Here is an 18,353-nt window from a genome sequence, read left to right as displayed (position 1 = left end):
ATTAGTAGATTTTGTCTTTTCAAAATACTCACATCTTAAAGTACACGTTCTTCAACAAACAATAAATAGCATGCAGTCGAACTACCAGAGAGAATTCCTCCTATTATGTTCATTATTGACATTAGACCTTCTACATAGAAAATGAGAATATTACAGAAAAAATTAAAAAGAAAAAAAAGCCTATGTGGTGACTTGATATTTGTATATATATTCTTATTCTTGTGAACATATGTACGATTTCTTGAGTTCCTTTAAAAAGATACTAAAGAGCTTCTAACTGCATTACCTTCTTATGTTTGTCAAAAAGGCTAAAATCTGCAATTTACAAATTTCCTCTATCATTTGTTCTTTTCTTGTAATATTGTCAACTGCTTTTGATAAAGACTCATCCATGATACCCTTTACACTTTCTTCTAGAGCTTAGCCCCCCATGGGAACTAAAAGGAAGAAATTTTAGATATTGTGTTTCGGTCATATCCCTAGTTAGCAAGCCATTGTTTTTCCCTTTTTTTGCTCTTTTCTTTCAAAGTCACTTGTGGTAGCTTGTTATAGTTAAAATAGTATATATCTGCTATGGTTTTCTTGTGACTACTGTAACCAGTAGGCAAAACATACCTGGCAGTTTTCTACATATATGGGAAATAAAAATGTCAATCACTTTGACATTTAGAAATTATATGATAGGGTACCATGGCATCCTCTTAAACAAATTTAATCAAGCAGAAACATGGATAAATGTTTTCTTCTGGGTTATGTTTATTTCTATGGAAAAGTAGTTCCTAACTTTGACAATATTTGTTGGTGCTACTTTATTGTTCTGCTTCAATTATTATTCTGCTTCAATTATTATTGTGTAGTAGACACCACTCTATGCTCATATTTTACTTATTTATATGGACCACCAGTAGCATTAAAATAATAAATAGAAGGACTAGACTCATCATTTGCAACAACAGATTTTTACCTGTTATAAACATGCATAATATATTTAGAATATGCTTTATATATTCAGTACTTATATATGCTATATGGGTGTTTATGTAACAGCCCGCTAGAAATTCAATTGTGAAATTTCTATTAACTTTAGGAACCTCGTGAAAGCCCCATAAGTTTTCACGAATCCATTAATCGTATAGGTTTTTGTCTAACTACATAGTTAGTGTTATTATTTACTATGGTATCAGAAGTGTGTTTTTGATTATTGGAGATAGTTAGAAGTGTCAAAATGTATTATGGTTTGTGCCATTAGACTCGGAGGGTTATTTAAAGTCTTATGGCGCAATAACATTTTTTCATATTTTCGGACAAAACGTCTGTTCAAAACTGTAGATATTATTGGATAAAAAAAAATATCTTGAGATAATTTTCATGAATATTATTGGGTAAAAATATTTTGAGTTGATTTTTATAGATATTATTAGATAAAAATATCTTAAGTTGATTTTTTGTAGAAACTATTGGATAGAATATTATGAGATAATCTTTTATAGATATTTTGGGTAGGAGAAAACTACACTCAACTCTCAACTCCAGCCTCATCTCTTCCATATCTCATCCATAAGTATCTCCAGCCACCTCTCCCCACGAAATTATCTTCATTTACACTTTCCATTGAAAGAATATCAAACACTCTCTCTCGGACAGCTTTTAGGAGGTCTTTTGTACACCCATTTCGAAGCTTTTGTAAGTATTTTATCATAAAGTCTCCTTCATATAAGTTGTTCCTTTTTTAGTCTAGTTTACGTGAATATCTTATTTGTCCTATTTGAAAATCATTTGGTCAGTCAAATATTGTATAAACTATAGAAAGGACATTCTGGGAGATAAACTGGAGAATATGTTATAGTTTGGAGTTTTTGACCAAGCTAATGGATAGATATTGGTTCGAAATTTTTATGGAGTATTGTTAACATGTGTATATGATTATTGGTTGAGTATTTTTGCATGATTAAAGGTTTTGATGAAAGATTTTCTTAGATTTAGAAACTTAGAAACTGGAAGAGGAAAAACAGTTTCTGTTTTGAGAAAGTTTAACTCTTTGGTGGTCTAAACCTATTCCAATGACTTTGATAATTTTATTGGAGGATCCTAAGCATCTTATATACATGTTATATTATTATTTTGAAGATATTTGATGTTAGTTTCAAAGATATGAAATTTTATGCAAAGATATATTCAGATAAGCCAAAGTGTGGATATTCTTGGCTAAATTTATCTTTTGATTAATTTCTAACCATGTGATCTTGAATTAGAAGCTTATATATATTTTAGGACATCTTTTAAAACCATGTGATGGTTTGGTTTGAAGATCATATATTTATAAGTCATAGATCAAGAGATTTATCAAAACTAGTTGAGGAAAAAGTTTCTGTTTTTGGACTAAATGTAAAACCAAAAACTCCAAATGTTATTTTGTGATTTTGGTGACTTTAGTTTGATGATTTAAAGCATGGTTGATGTTAGGATGATATTATGAATATGTTAGAAGTAAGATTTGATTTTTGAAATTCTTGGAGATGTTTTGATTTAAGGTCAAAACGTGTGATTCAAGTGGTTAGATCTTTTTACAAAAAAGTTTGGTGTTAATTATTAGCTTTTTCTAAATGGATGTTTTAAGTATGGTTTTGAACTTAAGATTGGAAGATGTTTGTTGCAAAATTTTGGTTTAAGTATGAGTTTTGAAGTTGGAAGGAATTGCAACAAAAATCAAGGGAAATGGCCTATGGATGTTTCGGCCATAGTGTGTTCTTCATAGTTGTGTTTTGTTTTAAATTTTTTTGAGTTGATATTTAAGTTTAGGACAAAATTTACATGAGGAATGTAAATTTTAGAAACTTTTGGAGTTAGTATGCAAAATCCTTAAGTTATGGGTAAAACAGTCATTTTCTCACATGTAGAGAGTAAAATGAAAATTTTACTCTTTAAGTTAGTATTTTCCATATTTCAAATATTTAGTGATTTAGTTCTAAATTTTAGAATCACTAATTACAGTTCCTCGTGGTCGCACTTGAAGTTTTATAAGAAATGCGGAGATCGAGGTAAGTTAGTTTTTAACTTACTAGCAGTCTACTGTGTATGTGTGCTAAGTAAAGGAATTACAGTGCATGTATGTGTGTTATTATATATGTCATGCCATGCCAAGTTATCACGTAATTGTCTATTATACAGAATTTATTCTGTCGTCAATTTTTATCTGTTACATAATATATTCTGTCATATATTACTGTACCTTACAAGTACGTCATGCTAGGTATGCCATCTATTACATGTATGTCAAGTCATTTAATATTCACTGTTGCAAGTATGTCATGTTAAATATGTTGTCTATTATATGTTATGCAATGTTACGAAATATTTCTATCTCAAGTTGGTCATGTATTTCAAGTTATATTCAAGTCACGTTATGTTACGTTAGGGTTTCAGTCATTTCATATTCCAGTCACGTTTCATCTTGATTACTTATGTATGGGGTCACAGCAATTGTGACGCATACACTACGTGAGACACAGCAATTGTGACACGTAGAATACATGAGGCCACAACAACTGTGGAGTATGTATTTAAGCAGTTAAAGAATAAGTTTCCGTATAATACATGGGGCCACAACAGCTGTGGAGTATGTATTTACACCTAGAATACATGGGGCCACAACAACTGTGGAGTATGTATTTTTCATGTTAAGTCAAGTTTGTGTAGAATACATGGGGCCACAATAACTGTGGAGTATGTATTTACATGTAGAATACATGGGGCCACAACAACTGTGGAGTATGTATTTTTCATGTTAAGTCAGGTTTGTGTAGAATACATGGGGCCACAACAACTATAGAGTATGTATTTACACGTAGAATACATGGGGCCACAACAACTGTGGAGTATGTATTTTTCATGTTAAGTCAAGTTTCAGATCAAGTTCATGTCAAGTCAAGTTCAGTTCATGTTTCAATTTAAGTTATGTCAATTATGCTATGTTGTACGCCAAGTTATGCTTTAATTACTTATGAATTTGATTATGCATTTATGCTTTTACTGTCATGCATGTATCATTAGCTTGTGTGGAAGTTTTTTGTTAACTTACTGAGATTTGTAATCAAATCTCACTTTGGTAGTCCCAACTACCATTCCCCCCGAATGGTAGATCTTGTTACAGGACCTGAAGGAGAATCGGGAGCTGATCAACTAGACACAGTTGACTAAGCGACGGTGCGACGTCAATGTTAATATAGTAGTTAACGTAAATTACTACTTGTACAATGGAGTTGCATCTTTAGTATTTTTTGGATCATAACCATTTTGGACTAGTGTTGTGATCTACTCAATAGGTCTTTATGTATGAAGTATGTTTTAAGCATTTGAGATATTTTCAATTTGGTGCATAGTATTGCTAAAGAAAAAAATTATCCGCTGCGAATATTGCATAATGTTAGATGCATGTTAGGAACATTGCATCTTATATGTCATGAACAGGGGCAGGTAACCTTGTGTTGCATGTCTCGACGCTTCAAATGTCCGTCCGATCCCAAACGGAATTTGGGGGCATCACAGTTTGGATAGTTGAATATGCTTTATATATTTTTAAGGTCTTGTTATTTTCTTTAAACTGGTATTATTTTGTGTTGTTATCATAATTTAATAGTCCAAAAAATAAAAATAGAATCTGATGCTCTTACTTTATCTCAAATTGCAATTGAACCTTATGGAACTTAGTGTGGCTATGCCTTCATTTGGGTTTGAATTAATGCCCAATGTGATTAATTTAGATAGCACTTTGCCTTCAACTTTGGATAGCTTTTTGCCTACAACTAGTCATCAAGTTTGCTCTCTTATCACAAGAAGATGGAGCAGATAAGATGTATAGCAACACTTTACTAGGATTGAGAATGTCGAGGGTCCCAATGAGCCCAAAGCTGCATGCAATTATCGTGGTAAGATTTTGTTATGTCATCTTAAAAATTAAGGTACTTCATCCTTAAAGTATCATAATTAGACATGTAAAGCCTTTAATGATATTGGGGTTGGAAGGGATAACCCCTCCTAAAAAACGATCAGGGCTAGGAAGAAGGATAGGGTGGATGGTACAACTAGTAGTCATATTGTTGGTCTTGCCCATTACATGAATAGAAAATACAGTCGGCGATAGCTAAAATGATAATTGTAGATGACTACCATTTAGATTTGTAGAAAGATAAGGTTTTAAAGATTTTATAGTCATAGTTGAGCCTAGATTTCCAATCCCCTTTAGCATTACTATTATATGAGATTGTATAAAGATGTACATGTTAGAAAAGAAAAGTTAAAAAATATATTCATAGCATCCAATTATAAGATTTGCATCACTATTGACATGTGCATATCAATTCAAAATCTTAACTATATGTAAGGGAGAGTTTGGTCCGGTTCGGTTCGGTCTAAAGAGATTTTGTGGACCGAATCGGACCTATTCGGTTCAGGGTTTTCTCACCCTGGACCGGACTGAACTCATGGAGGACCGGGCAAGTCCGGTCCAGTAGGTCCAAATGGGCCAATGGCCCAATATTTTTATTCTATAATTTCTGGCCCAATTGTCTTAATTTTCTTATAATTTTTGGCCCAATGGCCCAATAAACCTGAATAAAAGATTTTATTATAAAAAAAATCAAAATTTTCTATATCCATCTAAACAAGTTTAAACAAGGTAACATACATCAAATCTGACTTCTAAAAGAAAGAAAGAAAAAAACAATTCACAAGCATAGATAATGAAAATTAAAAATTATAAAAGTTTCAGAAATTGAAAATGGAAAGGTCTTCAAAAAAATAATAGTAAAAGATTAGAACTAGAAGAGTAGGAGACTAGGATTCATATTAGTAATTTACATCAAAAGCTCTAAATAAAAACATAGCTCTTAAATATGAAATTGAAATAACACTATAACATAGGCTGTAGCATAAATTACTTAGAAAATAAAATATAAAAAAAAATTAAAAACTATAAGTGGGTGCATAAAGTATTTACATGATTACATCAATTCAAAAAATAACAATTATCCTCCTGGGCTTGGCAGCTACCACATCTTGCATACTTTTCACAATACTCTGTAATATGTAAACAAATGAATTATCAATTTACCATATATATATGCACCAAAACATCATGAATAAACAACCCGCAAAATTCGCTCAACTATTACTTGATCCTTTTGTTCATCAAACTGGGGGAGAAAAAATAAAACAAAAAATAGTAGCTTAGCACCAACAAATATCCAAAAAATCAAAATGCAAATAGGGTGAGCTAGGGATGGTATACTGACATATGTATAAAATCTTGGACAGATCTTTTTTCTTTCTCAATACAAATACAACAAATATACTTAGCACAGTTGCACTCGAATTCAAACAGCCAAGAGGTTTTAATCCCATTACTTACTAGCCGAATAGTAACTTGATCCTTTTGTTCATCAAACCGTGTGAGCAAAGGTCAAGGAACAACTCAGGCTTCACCCCACCTATATGTATTAAAAGAATACTGGTACCACTACCACTACTACATTTATATCCAACTGAAGGGCATGTTTGCTAAGTGAAAATTTCTTTAAACTTATAGAATTCCTGAAAAGTTTTTAAAATGTTTTTTAATTGCTTTGATGAGAGCGGGTATACAAAATGAGAAGTTATGTGGACACAACCCCAAACATGTTCACACTGCATAAAGTTTACAAATATTAACAATACATATGATATAAGCCAAATGCTTCAATATAGGACAGATAAATGCAATGGAAGCAATTTCAAGCAATTTCAAGCACTTGACATAAAACTGCACAAAATGATTACACAAGCTTCAACTAATTGTTTGGTGCACATAAAATAAAACAACATTTTAACATGATATAAATGTTTGGTTTTAAGTACAAAAATCCCATTATTTTTATTTTCTGGAATGTTATAATTTATTTAATTGACTTTTTGTTATGGTCAAAAGAAAAAATCAGCACCCAATATGGATTTGAAATAGATGACTTACTTGCACGAATTATAGACATCAGGAATTTGAGTTATATCAAACCACCTGCAAGAGAATCCATAATGTTAGTTAACTTGCTGGTCTATCATATTCAACAATTACTAAACTCAATAATGCAAAAACTTTCAATCAAATATAAATTAAATTACACATAGTTTATGCTTCTTTTTTCTTTTCTCACATTTTTAGTCTTTAATCAGCATTGGGTTAAGAGCCGGTAGGCATTGAATTTGATTCCTCCACAAAATCAACAAATTTTTCAACAAGTTCTATCCATAAAAATTTAAAACAAAACAAATTAAATAAATTTAAATAACATAGAAGATAAAACAAAATATACCACAAAATATATTTTACAATAATCATGTACTTAGTAACTTACCCATATTCATCTGCTTCTCAAATTCCTCCACTTCATCCAATAAAGTCCTAAGACTTAATAGCATAGAAGAAGAACGAAGCCAATTTTATGCACATATGAGAGCCTCAACCATCATCAGATTTAAACTACTTTGGAAAGGATCAAGTACACGACTGTTAGTAATGAATGTAGATTCAAAGGCCACAGTAGATACCGGTATTGCTAATACATCATGTGCAACCTTTGAAAGTACGCGATATCTAACTGAATTCACATTTCACCAATTTAAAAGGTCAAAACTATCACCTTGATCCTCACATTTTTCAGCTAAATACCTATCAACCTCTGACTTGCTTTCCAAAAAGTCTTCTAACTGTAACTCTTGCTTAAATTGGGCCATCAATGCAGCATGTGATGCCTGCCTATTCGCAGACTGATCAGTTGAAGGACTTGCATTTTCACGTGGAGAACTTATGCGCTAGGGAAAACTTCTTTTTTCATTTTGGATGTATGCCTCATGCATGCGGATAAATGTATTTTTCACCATCCAACTCAAATCAATGGTTTTTGTAGCATCATTTGCATAGATTTTTCTCAACCCAAAATCAAGATATCGCATTTTATAGCGAGGATCAAGAACAATCCCAATGTACAACAACATATTCTGATTATCCAGGTTCTCCCAATACTTTTCAAACTTTTGCTTTATATTTGTGGCCATTAATCCCACCACAGGATTTCCTTGTTCACACTCTATGTTAATAGCATTTTTAATAGTAACCAACTCCGTAAAAAAAGTATTGCAAGTTACATAATCACCCCCCGAGAAGCGTAAAATTGCATCATTAAATAATCCAATAAACCTTTGAAACAACTATACCTTGGTCCAATCGGAGTCATTGGGAGGCCATAACTTCTTTGACTTTCTCCTATCTACCACACCACCTTCATCATCATCATCTCCAATACTACCTAAAAAGCCCCCATCTTCATCCGCCAATCGATCAAAAGCCTTTCTAAATTTCTCAGCCCTCTCCAACATAAGATAGGTGGAGTTTCACCTAGTCGGTTCATCTAGGCAAACATGACGTTTGGATTGAATCTCTTCCAACCCCACACATTTCTTAAATGTACTCCACTTTTGAGGGGAGGATTTAACATACTTCACAACACCCCTCACTTTCGTAATAGACTCATATTCTTTCAATCCCTCATGGACAATTAAGTTCAGATTGTGGGCACAACATCGAACATGCAAGAATTCATGTTCCAAGACCGCATCCCTCCTATACTTGGTTTTTTTTTTTTAAAAAAAATAAGAAACAGCCACATTAGTAGAACTTGCATTATTAAGAGTGACTGCAAGTATTTTTGGTCACTCTCAATCATGCAAACACAACTCTATGCCTTTACCAAGTGTATCACCCTTGTGATTTTCAACCAAAGAAAAGGAAATAATCCTCTTGTGTAACTTCCAGTCATCATCAATAAAATGCGTCGTAAGACACATATAGTTAATGTTTTGCACGGATGCCCATGTATCCATGGTGAGGGAAATTCGTTGCCCTCGAAGAGTACTTCTCAATTTATTTTTTTTCCTCATAAACAAATTAAAACAATCCTTGGCAACCGTCCAACGGGATGGAATCCCTACCCACTTAGGGCAAACAACAAGCATAAATTTCCTGAAACCCTCCCCTTCAACAAACCTAAAGGGTAACTCATCAACAATAATCATTTCTGTTAAGGCTTGTTAGCAAGCCTCAATACTAAATGCAATGGGTACAAGTTCCCCACTACCACTATCTCCCTCCACCTTCCAACCTAGAGTCGTCTGTGACTTATCCGCATTCTTAAACTAACATTTTTTACATTGCTTCTCAATGTGATACTTCATGGATTTCGTACCATTGATCTTTGTATCATATGCGTATGAAAGACCACAATAATTACATGCAACCCTAGGTTTAGTGGGATCACCTTTTGGTATTTTTGAAAAGAGATCCCAAACTATTGACCTTACTCTTCCATTTTGTGACCCATTTACATTGGATGGGGTTGGGGGTGGGGGTGGAGGCATATCTGGACTTTGAATTGACTGGGCATAATTGGTTGAAGTTGAAGAATCCATCTAGAAAAATAAACAAACCAAAAATTAGAAATATATACACATATATATATATATATATATATATATTTCTGGTCCAGTCTGTCCAGATATGCCTCCACCTTGATCTAGGCTCAACAGAAGAGTGGCCATATATATATGTAACATTATTTATAAACGTATTCAAAAGTGCACAAAAGAGACCAGAATACTTTTGACAAATCCACCTGTTTTATTCGAGAATCCATTAATTTGAATATTTGATAACATGCTATTTTGACTATCAATAAACCAGTCCAAAGGAAAAGGATTATGAATGGGACTATGAATATTCAATAGGATATATTAATTCATGCTTACTGAAATAAAAATATCGTTCTAATTAATTTGTAAGCAAACATGATCATTAATATATATTAAACAACTAATATTATTAGTCATATTATCTCAAAATATTATATAAAATAATTGTCATATATATCACATTATTGTAAAAGACGTACACAACAGCTAGCTTTCAGCAAGATCTGTTGATAGTTAGAGAATCCAAAACCAATTAAAAGTCAATGCACAAGAATTTGTTAATTAAAAGATTTGATGTGAATAGAATAGCCAAAACTAAATTTATTTTATATTAAATAAAACAAGAATTTGAGTTTAGCTATTCCAATGAAGATGCTATTAGGGAGTGCTAATTTGCAAACCTACTATTTACTGTATACGTACTCTTACATTTATAAATGGCAAGAATATATAGTGAGATATGAAAATAATAAATATATTAAGTGAACAAGATGTTGAGTAGAAACTGGTTTAAATCTCTCAATGTTAGGGAGAAGACAAGCCAATTACTGCATGAACTATCATTCTAATTTCTAGGTGGCAATTTCAGAACTCGTTCATAGCCATTAAATGGAATTATTTATAAACTTTTTTTTTATGTGAACTATAAACTAAACTTCAATCTCTCAGTATAGAGTTAATAGCTAGAAAATAGTGTTGTATATATTATCTTTCCTTTCAAAATAAAATTAAAGAAAAAAAAATCAACTGAAAATCACATGCGAGGGCAACTTTCATGATCACCAATCATTTAGTCAATTCAAAAGCTTTGAAAATATTTAATATTAACATTTTGTTGTGCAGAAATTTTGTGTTTCAGATCCTTAATTGATTTTCCTCTTTAAGTTAGGGTTAATAGTTAAAAAAAATTCCTTTTTTAAACAACTAAATTAATTTTTTTAAAATTTTTTAATTTAATTAAATATTGGAAAGAAAGAAAAATGGTCCGTAGCACACAAACAACGCTAATATCCACCACTATTCAGCACACAAACAATCCTAAAATCCACAATCCAGCACACAAACAAGTCTAACATCCATAACTATCAAGCAAATTAATAAAAATAATAACTAATAGGTAAGATATAAGAGAGAGAGAGAGAGAGAGAGAGAGAGAGAGAGAGAGAGAGAGAGAGAGAGAGAGAGAGAGAGAGGCACCTCGTATTGCATTTCAGAGGTGAGTACGGGGCAACGGTTGGGATGCGACGGAGGGGCAACGGTTGTCTGTTGGGATGCGAAGGAGGGGCAACGGTTTGGAGGGGCCATAGTTTGGAGGGGATGCGCACGAGGCTAGGGTTTTCCGAATTTGAGAGAGTTCTGAGATGAGAGTTGAGAGAGAAACCGAAGTGAAGGGAGGGAATTGGGGGGAGGGGGGAAGACCCAAATTCTAATACTGAAATGGCACCATTTGGGGTTAAAATAACACCAAACGGCGTCATTTCAATATTAGAATTTGGAAAAAAAATATATGGGTTGCGTGAAACGACGCCGTTTCACGCAATCTAGTTTCTAAAACTGGACCTAAATGGCACCGTTTAGTTCCAATTTTACTATAACGGCACCGTTTTCAGTCCCTCACTAAAATCAGAATTGATATGTGTTTTCATAAATTCTAATTCTAAATAATAAAAAAAATTAATAAGTTAGTAAAAAGATATTTAAGTTAGTAAAAATAAAATTAAGTAAACTATTTAATGTGTATTATTTAATTAACTCATTGAAAAAATCACTAATTAAAATTACATTAATGATGTTAATTGTTACTTTATTACTAACTTAGAGAGTTAGACTTAGAGTATATCAATTGACAAATTTTTTATTTTATTTTTATATCCAAGGGAATATGTTTAATACTTATGTAATTATATTGTAATATTAATTTAATATATATATATATATATAACTAATAGTATACTATTATATATATTTTATATATTTATTAACTTATTTACTATAACTAATAACTAGATGTAATAACTAGTAATTAATAATATGTAATAACACTAGTACTAATAGATAATAACTTAAAGATATTAATTTAATATATATATATATATAATATAACTAATAGTATACAATATACTATTATATATATTAGTAATACACTAATACTAATACTATTAGTCTATTAGTATATAGTAAATTAGTAATATTTATTAACTTATTTACTATAACTAATAACTAGATGTAATAACTAGTAACTAATAATATGTTATAACACTAGTTTCACTAGTACTAATAGATAATAACTAATAACTAATATTACTAATTTGCTATATTTCTTCATTGTCTTCAAACTCAACACATTTACTAATACTCTATGTAATACTATAATCATTTATTAAATAAGTGTAATACTCTTATAGTCTTATAATCTTATTACTAATATAGTAATACTAGCATATTAGATATTAAGTTAACTAATACTAGTGCTCTTAGTCTCTTATCTTATAATCTTATTACTAATACTAGCATATTAGACATTAAATTAACTAATACTAATACTATTAGATATAGTTATAGACTTATAATGATTTAATTATTATAAATTTATGATTAGTATACTGTATAACTATATAATAATATATTAGTATTAATTTAGACTATTAGTAATTTAGTCTTAGTAAGTTAGTATAAATATTAATATTAGTATAAAATTCTAAATATTAGTATTATAAATATTAGCCTATTAGGTTAGATAAAAATTATAAAAATTATAATTAATTATATACAATTATAAATATTATATAAATAATAAAATATATCATAAATATATATATTATTCATTCAGTCCGGTCCGGGGTAAAAAACCCCTGGACCGAGAGCAGTCGATCCAACAAAATTCAGACCGAGACCGGCAAGACCTACCCTCGGTCCGGTCCAGACCGAAATGGCCAGTCCGAACCGGCCGATACTCCCCCCTAACTATATGTGCATAACATCTCATTTTATTGATGATAATTGGATATTGCATAAGAGAATTATAGACTTTATGAAAGTTCTTGATCACAAATGGATAACAATATGAAGAGAGATTGAGTCATCCGTACTTTGACGAGGCATATAGAAGATATTTAAAATTATAGATGACAATGCATCCTCTAATACTATAATCATTGATTATTTGAGGAAAATTGCCAAACTTATGGATTGTATGTTATTAGACAATGACCTTATACATATAAGATACTGTGCACATATTTTAAAACTTATTGTTCATGATGGATTGAAAGAAATGGATGAATCAATTGTGAAGATTCAAATGTAGTGAAATATGTGAAGTCTTCTCCTGCAAGACTTAATAAGTAAAAGTCATGAGCAGAGAGACAGATATTTTGGGTGATGCGCTTCTTTGTCTTGATGTTCCAATTAGGTGGAACTCAACATATCTAATGTTGAGTACGACTCTCAAGTATTATGCGGCATTTGAGGTGCTACAAGATGAAGACAATGGGTTTGGCCCATATTTACATGAGGTTGGACAAGGAATATGAATTTACGTGATTGGGAATCTGTCAAGGTTTTTGTACAATTTTTTAAACTTTTTTATGATATGGCCTTGTGGGTTTCAGGCTCAGTTTATATAACTTCAAATTTGTTTATCAAAGAAATAGCTAAAATCTATAACCATTTGAATAAATTTTCTTTGAGTAAGAGTGATATGTTGAAAACCATGTCGGAGAGGATGCTATTGAAATATGACAAATATTGGAAAATTTTTGAAAAATTGAACAAAATGTTGTTTATTGCATCTATACTTGATCCACACTCCAAGTTGGAAGTTTTGGAGTTTTGGTTTACAAATATTCCTATCCATGAGAGAGCGTCTGAACTTGTTACAAGTTTAAAGAGGATTATTGAGCGGATGTATAGACAGTATTCAAAATCTAATGTATGTTCAAGTAGGGGCCAATCAAGTATTAGTGAGACTCAAAGCAACACTTCTTATAATGATGAGGATGATCTCTATAATATGTATCACCAGTATTAAGCATTAAAAGGTGTAGTAGAATCTAAATCAAAATTAGATAAGTATTTCATGCAAGCGTTGAAGGATTGACACCCAACTTTGATATTTTAATGTGGTGGAAGGTAAACTCAAACAGATATTTGATCATTGTCAATATAGCTCGAGATGTGTTAGTTATTCACATATCTACTATTGTTTCTGAGTTGGCATTTAGTATTGGAAGCCGTGTCTTAAATTCATTTCGTAGCTCATTGGCCTCGACTACAATTAAAGCTCTTATTTGCACACAAAACTAGTTGATGGCTCCCTCTATTGATTATGACTCCCAAGATATAATGGAAGATATTGAAAGCTACAAACTAGAAACCGGTAAAATTCATATTTGAAAAATATTTTCATATATTCATTTCAATTAATTATATGTTTAACATATTTTTTTTTTCCATATAGATATAACTTTAAAGAATATTTCGAATGAGGTCGATTGAAAATTCCTTGAATTTTCCCTACTTGTTGAACTTACAGTGATTACGAAGTTCCTTATGGTGTTTTACAATTTTATTTATAGCTTTAGTTGGCTAGCTAACTTATTCAACTTGATAATTTTTTCAGGTAAATATGGATTTTTGCAACGTATGATCTTTCCATTGTTTTTGTGATGATGGTACTGATTTTTTGATGTGATGATTTTGACAGTTAAATATGATCTTTCCATTATAGACTTAGACTTGTGAGAATAAAATTGATATGATGATTTTTTTTTTTATCATAATTACGTGAAATGGAACATGATTGTGGATTTATTCTTTTGAACTAGGTTCCCTTTGGTGGTTGTAAACTTGTAATCAAATTATTTGACTTTGTCATTGAGGCATAATCTAGGTTTCAAGGTGGTAGAACATTTTATTTAGAACTGGATTTGCTATAGGACTTGTGCACATTTTGGACATGTGGACAATCTGAATTATGAAGTATATGTGGACAGTGAAAATAAATTTTGAAACCTCTTGAATGGAGGAATTAAAGATGTTCTTTGGTTATGAATATAATTGGTGAATGGTGCATTAATAGAATTGGATAAGTATTGGGTTAGCCAAAGTTTAACCATTTTTTAGTTAGTATGTCTCTTTTCATATCTTGGCTACTATATTCAAAACTTTACTCCTTATCTTCTATGTTGGCAACCAAAGATTGAAACATATGCTATGTTAATATTAGTAGTGGATTTCAATTCCTATGGCAAGATTCCATTCCAAATTCCAATGGTGAAACTCTTGCTCATTGCCATGCAGTACTGTTCAAGAGTAACATTCATACTGATTTAATTATAGAATTGTTATTGCTATTATCTTTCAATGATTGGAAGATATCAATACATACAAAACAAGAAACCTAAGCATCAACAATATTAGCTATGATGACAGTTAGACTCATTTCAAACACTATCAAGTGAAATCCAAAGGAAAGAAGAAAATTTTAAGAAAAAAGGGATAGAACTTTTCATAGCTGGTAATACTTATTTAAGTTATGACATTTTAATTACAAGCACATGGTAAAAAAGCACGATTGGGTGACACCAATGGATGCCATGGGACATTTTTACTACATCCCTAATTCAATAATTTATGTTACATCATATTCAAGATTTAAAAAAATATAGATGATTAAAGTTTAGAAGGATTTTTTTATTTTTTTATTAGAATGATGTTTTAAAAAAATGGATAGGGTCAGAATACCCGATTATTCCAAAAGAATTTTGGATCACCTAATCGGCTAAATAAAATACACCTAAAATCAGGTCAGGTTGGAATATGGTTTCTCGGTTCGGGTTGGGTGATTAGCCCTACCCAGGGGGGGTGTCCATTCCTCTTGACTAACTACACTGTGTCAAGCCACCAAAGAAGAGGTTTAAAAGGGCTACTAATGGCGGCTTTATCTCAGTCATCATTGAGATGGTTGAGTAGTGGAAGGTAGGCCTACAACTCGACCTGTCGAAGACACATTTGGGCTGACCCGACTTGACCTGGAACCAAAGCAGGATGAAATAGGCCCGATCTGACACTTTTAGGTCGAGTCAAAATCGGAATTTTTTTTTCTCCCTCCTATGGCTTTTCTAGACGGCTGCAGACAGAAACCTTTTAATTTTTTTTTCAGAGCAAAAGGATTAAGAATCCAGCATCCGTCATAAATCTCAATAAAAAAAAAAAGAATGAAATGAAAAAGAACATTTCGACAACCTCACACAGAGAAAGCCATAATAGCAATAACCTTCTCATAGAAATTTCATATCCTTTTGGGAAAAGCAGCAAGCAAGGCCTTAAGTGGAAAGGTAGATCATTGTAACTCAAGGCCAAGATTTTCGAGAACTCTACACCATTTATATCAACCTGCAAGCTTTGATGGTCAAGAACTTGTGACCATCTTCATATCTCATACCTTTTGTGGACAGAAAACCTGCCAACCCTACGTTTGCTGAAGGTAAGCCCTTATATCTTCTTTTGAGCTTAGATATCTCAAAAGCAGACAACGAAATGTTCTTTGACAAGCCTACCTTTTTCAAGAACAAATTCCATGCATCATCATCTTTAATTCTTTACAATGAAAAAAAGTAAAGCCAACATTAGTGTGGACGGGTATACCATTTTCTAGAAAATAAAATAGTTATAGAGATAGAGCAGGTGACCTTTAGAGATAGCAATGCTAACATAGCCTAAGGTATATTTCAAAAACTACTGAGGAAAATCATTATTTGATGGGCTCCTGTAGGCAATGACAAATGAGCCAAAATGCATGCTTTTTCAGTCCCCAAAACAACTAACTTCCCTACATTGGGCTTTGCCTGTGAAATAGCAGGATTTCAACAATTTAAGACATTTTAACTCGCTTCTACACAATCAGAATGCACCATAAACTTCCTATTTAACTGTGATAATACTTTGCAAAATCAAAAATTTGTTACTTGCATTTGCCAAAACACAACCATAAATGGGAATAAGAATTTGAACTAGAGAAACAAAATAAATGAATATAAAGAGCAAGCTAAAAAGGAAATAAAGCAAAAGAATTTCAGAATAACTTCTTCCTACGCATGCAGCAATCAACCCAACCATGTAAGTTCAATCAACAAATGTCAATAAACAATAATTCATGAAATGGTGTACCCCAAGACATTGGGGATATAAAATAAAAATAAAAATTTTCGTCAATGAATACAGAAATTGAATGTAACCAAGTTCTTGATATGGCTATGATAGCAAAACCTCCAACCCATGAACAACCATGACCCTCCGACATGTGACCCATAAAGAAAGATAAAAAAACCAGAAGAGAGAAAGCAAAACCTCCTTATTCAAAAAAGAGACTCTCTCGCCACCAGATGAAACAAGTGACTTTGAGGTCCAGTCCATGTGTCGCTTCTTGCCCATCAAAGGAGGAGGTGTGTTCTGCTAGAAGTGAAGGTTTGTCAGAAAGAAAGTTGCTAGCAAAGCGAATGACTTCAAAACTACTCAGGGATAAAGATCTTCGTTAGATATGTACACATAATGCACCAAGAGAGGTAGCTTACTGTGGATGATGGATGGAGGTGGACTGCTATGGTGAATTGTGAAGGAACGGTTGTGTGGTGGGCTAGAGAAGTCGACACTTAACACACAATACTTGGTTGCTCGGAGGCATGATCGAGAGAGAGAGAGAGAGAGAGAGAGAGAGAGAGAGAGATGAATGGGGTCTAGGGTTTGCAATGGATATAAGCTCTAAGCGGATGAGTTGCTCTTTTGCCCGTTAAACAGTGGGTTAGATGATTTCCAACCTGATGTTTAGTTGAACTAGTATTTAACTGGTGAGTTGGACCGGATTTATCATGTGGATCGGGCCATGATGTTTTTTGCACAGGCCTAGAAAGGGAGATCCTTTCTTACTCGCATCTCTATCATGGGTGATTGGCAAGACCAAAGTGGTGGCCATAATTGTATTTGGTTATATTTCTTAAAACTTACTATTAGTATTTTTTATCTATATAGAATTTATTTTTCTATTTTCTCCGTTTGGTATGATAAAGGGATCAACTTAATTAATTCGAAAAATAAAAATAAAAAATAATTAATTCAAAAAATAAAAAATTGAATTAAGCAAAAACACAATGACCAATTTAGGATTTTGTAACATCTATCCTTATTGTGGGACCTTTAAAAAATGATTTTAAGAAAAACGACGAGAATTACTACTCATTTAAAACTTTTTCATTTCATGCCAGGATATGAAAAACTCCATGTTTATAAAATAAAACGGGGTTTTTAATTTAAAGAGAGTTATAGCGGAAAATATTAAATTTATAATTAAAAGTCTTTCATGCAAAACACTGTGTCTAGGCTTTCGTGCTCTTCCCCTTGGGCCATGTCCATCTTGAAGCTTACTGCTCGTTTTGTCCTTGGGAAGGCACACATAAAAACTAAAATGAATTAAAGACTCATAAGTATTACTTCATATAGTTAAAATATAATAATGTAGGTTTTCAATCATGCATTCATCATTCCATACATACTATACATAAGACATTCGTTCATTTAAGACA

General features: G+C 32.0%; 1 long non-coding RNA gene across 1 annotated transcript; it reads right to left on the bottom strand.

Moving 5' to 3' along the window:
• Window positions 1–5,711: 5,711 nt before the first annotated feature.
• LOC122280744 lies at window positions 5,712–17,554 on the bottom strand. Its single transcript, XR_006230018.1, has 4 exons — window positions 17,349–17,554; window positions 17,125–17,226; window positions 7,004–7,048; window positions 5,712–6,075 (listed from the first exon to the last, which is right to left on the bottom strand). It is a non-coding gene; the product is annotated as an uncharacterized LOC122280744 (long non-coding RNA).
• Between the last annotated feature and the right edge of the window lie 799 nt (window positions 17,555–18,353).

This window comes from Carya illinoinensis, chromosome 11 (assembly GCF_018687715.1).
Source record: "Carya illinoinensis cultivar Pawnee chromosome 11, C.illinoinensisPawnee_v1, whole genome shotgun sequence".
Classification (NCBI taxonomy): domain Eukaryota; kingdom Viridiplantae; phylum Streptophyta; class Magnoliopsida; order Fagales; family Juglandaceae; genus Carya; species Carya illinoinensis.
Note: the sequence above shows the minus strand (reverse complement) of the source record. Positions and strands in the feature narration are given on the sequence as shown.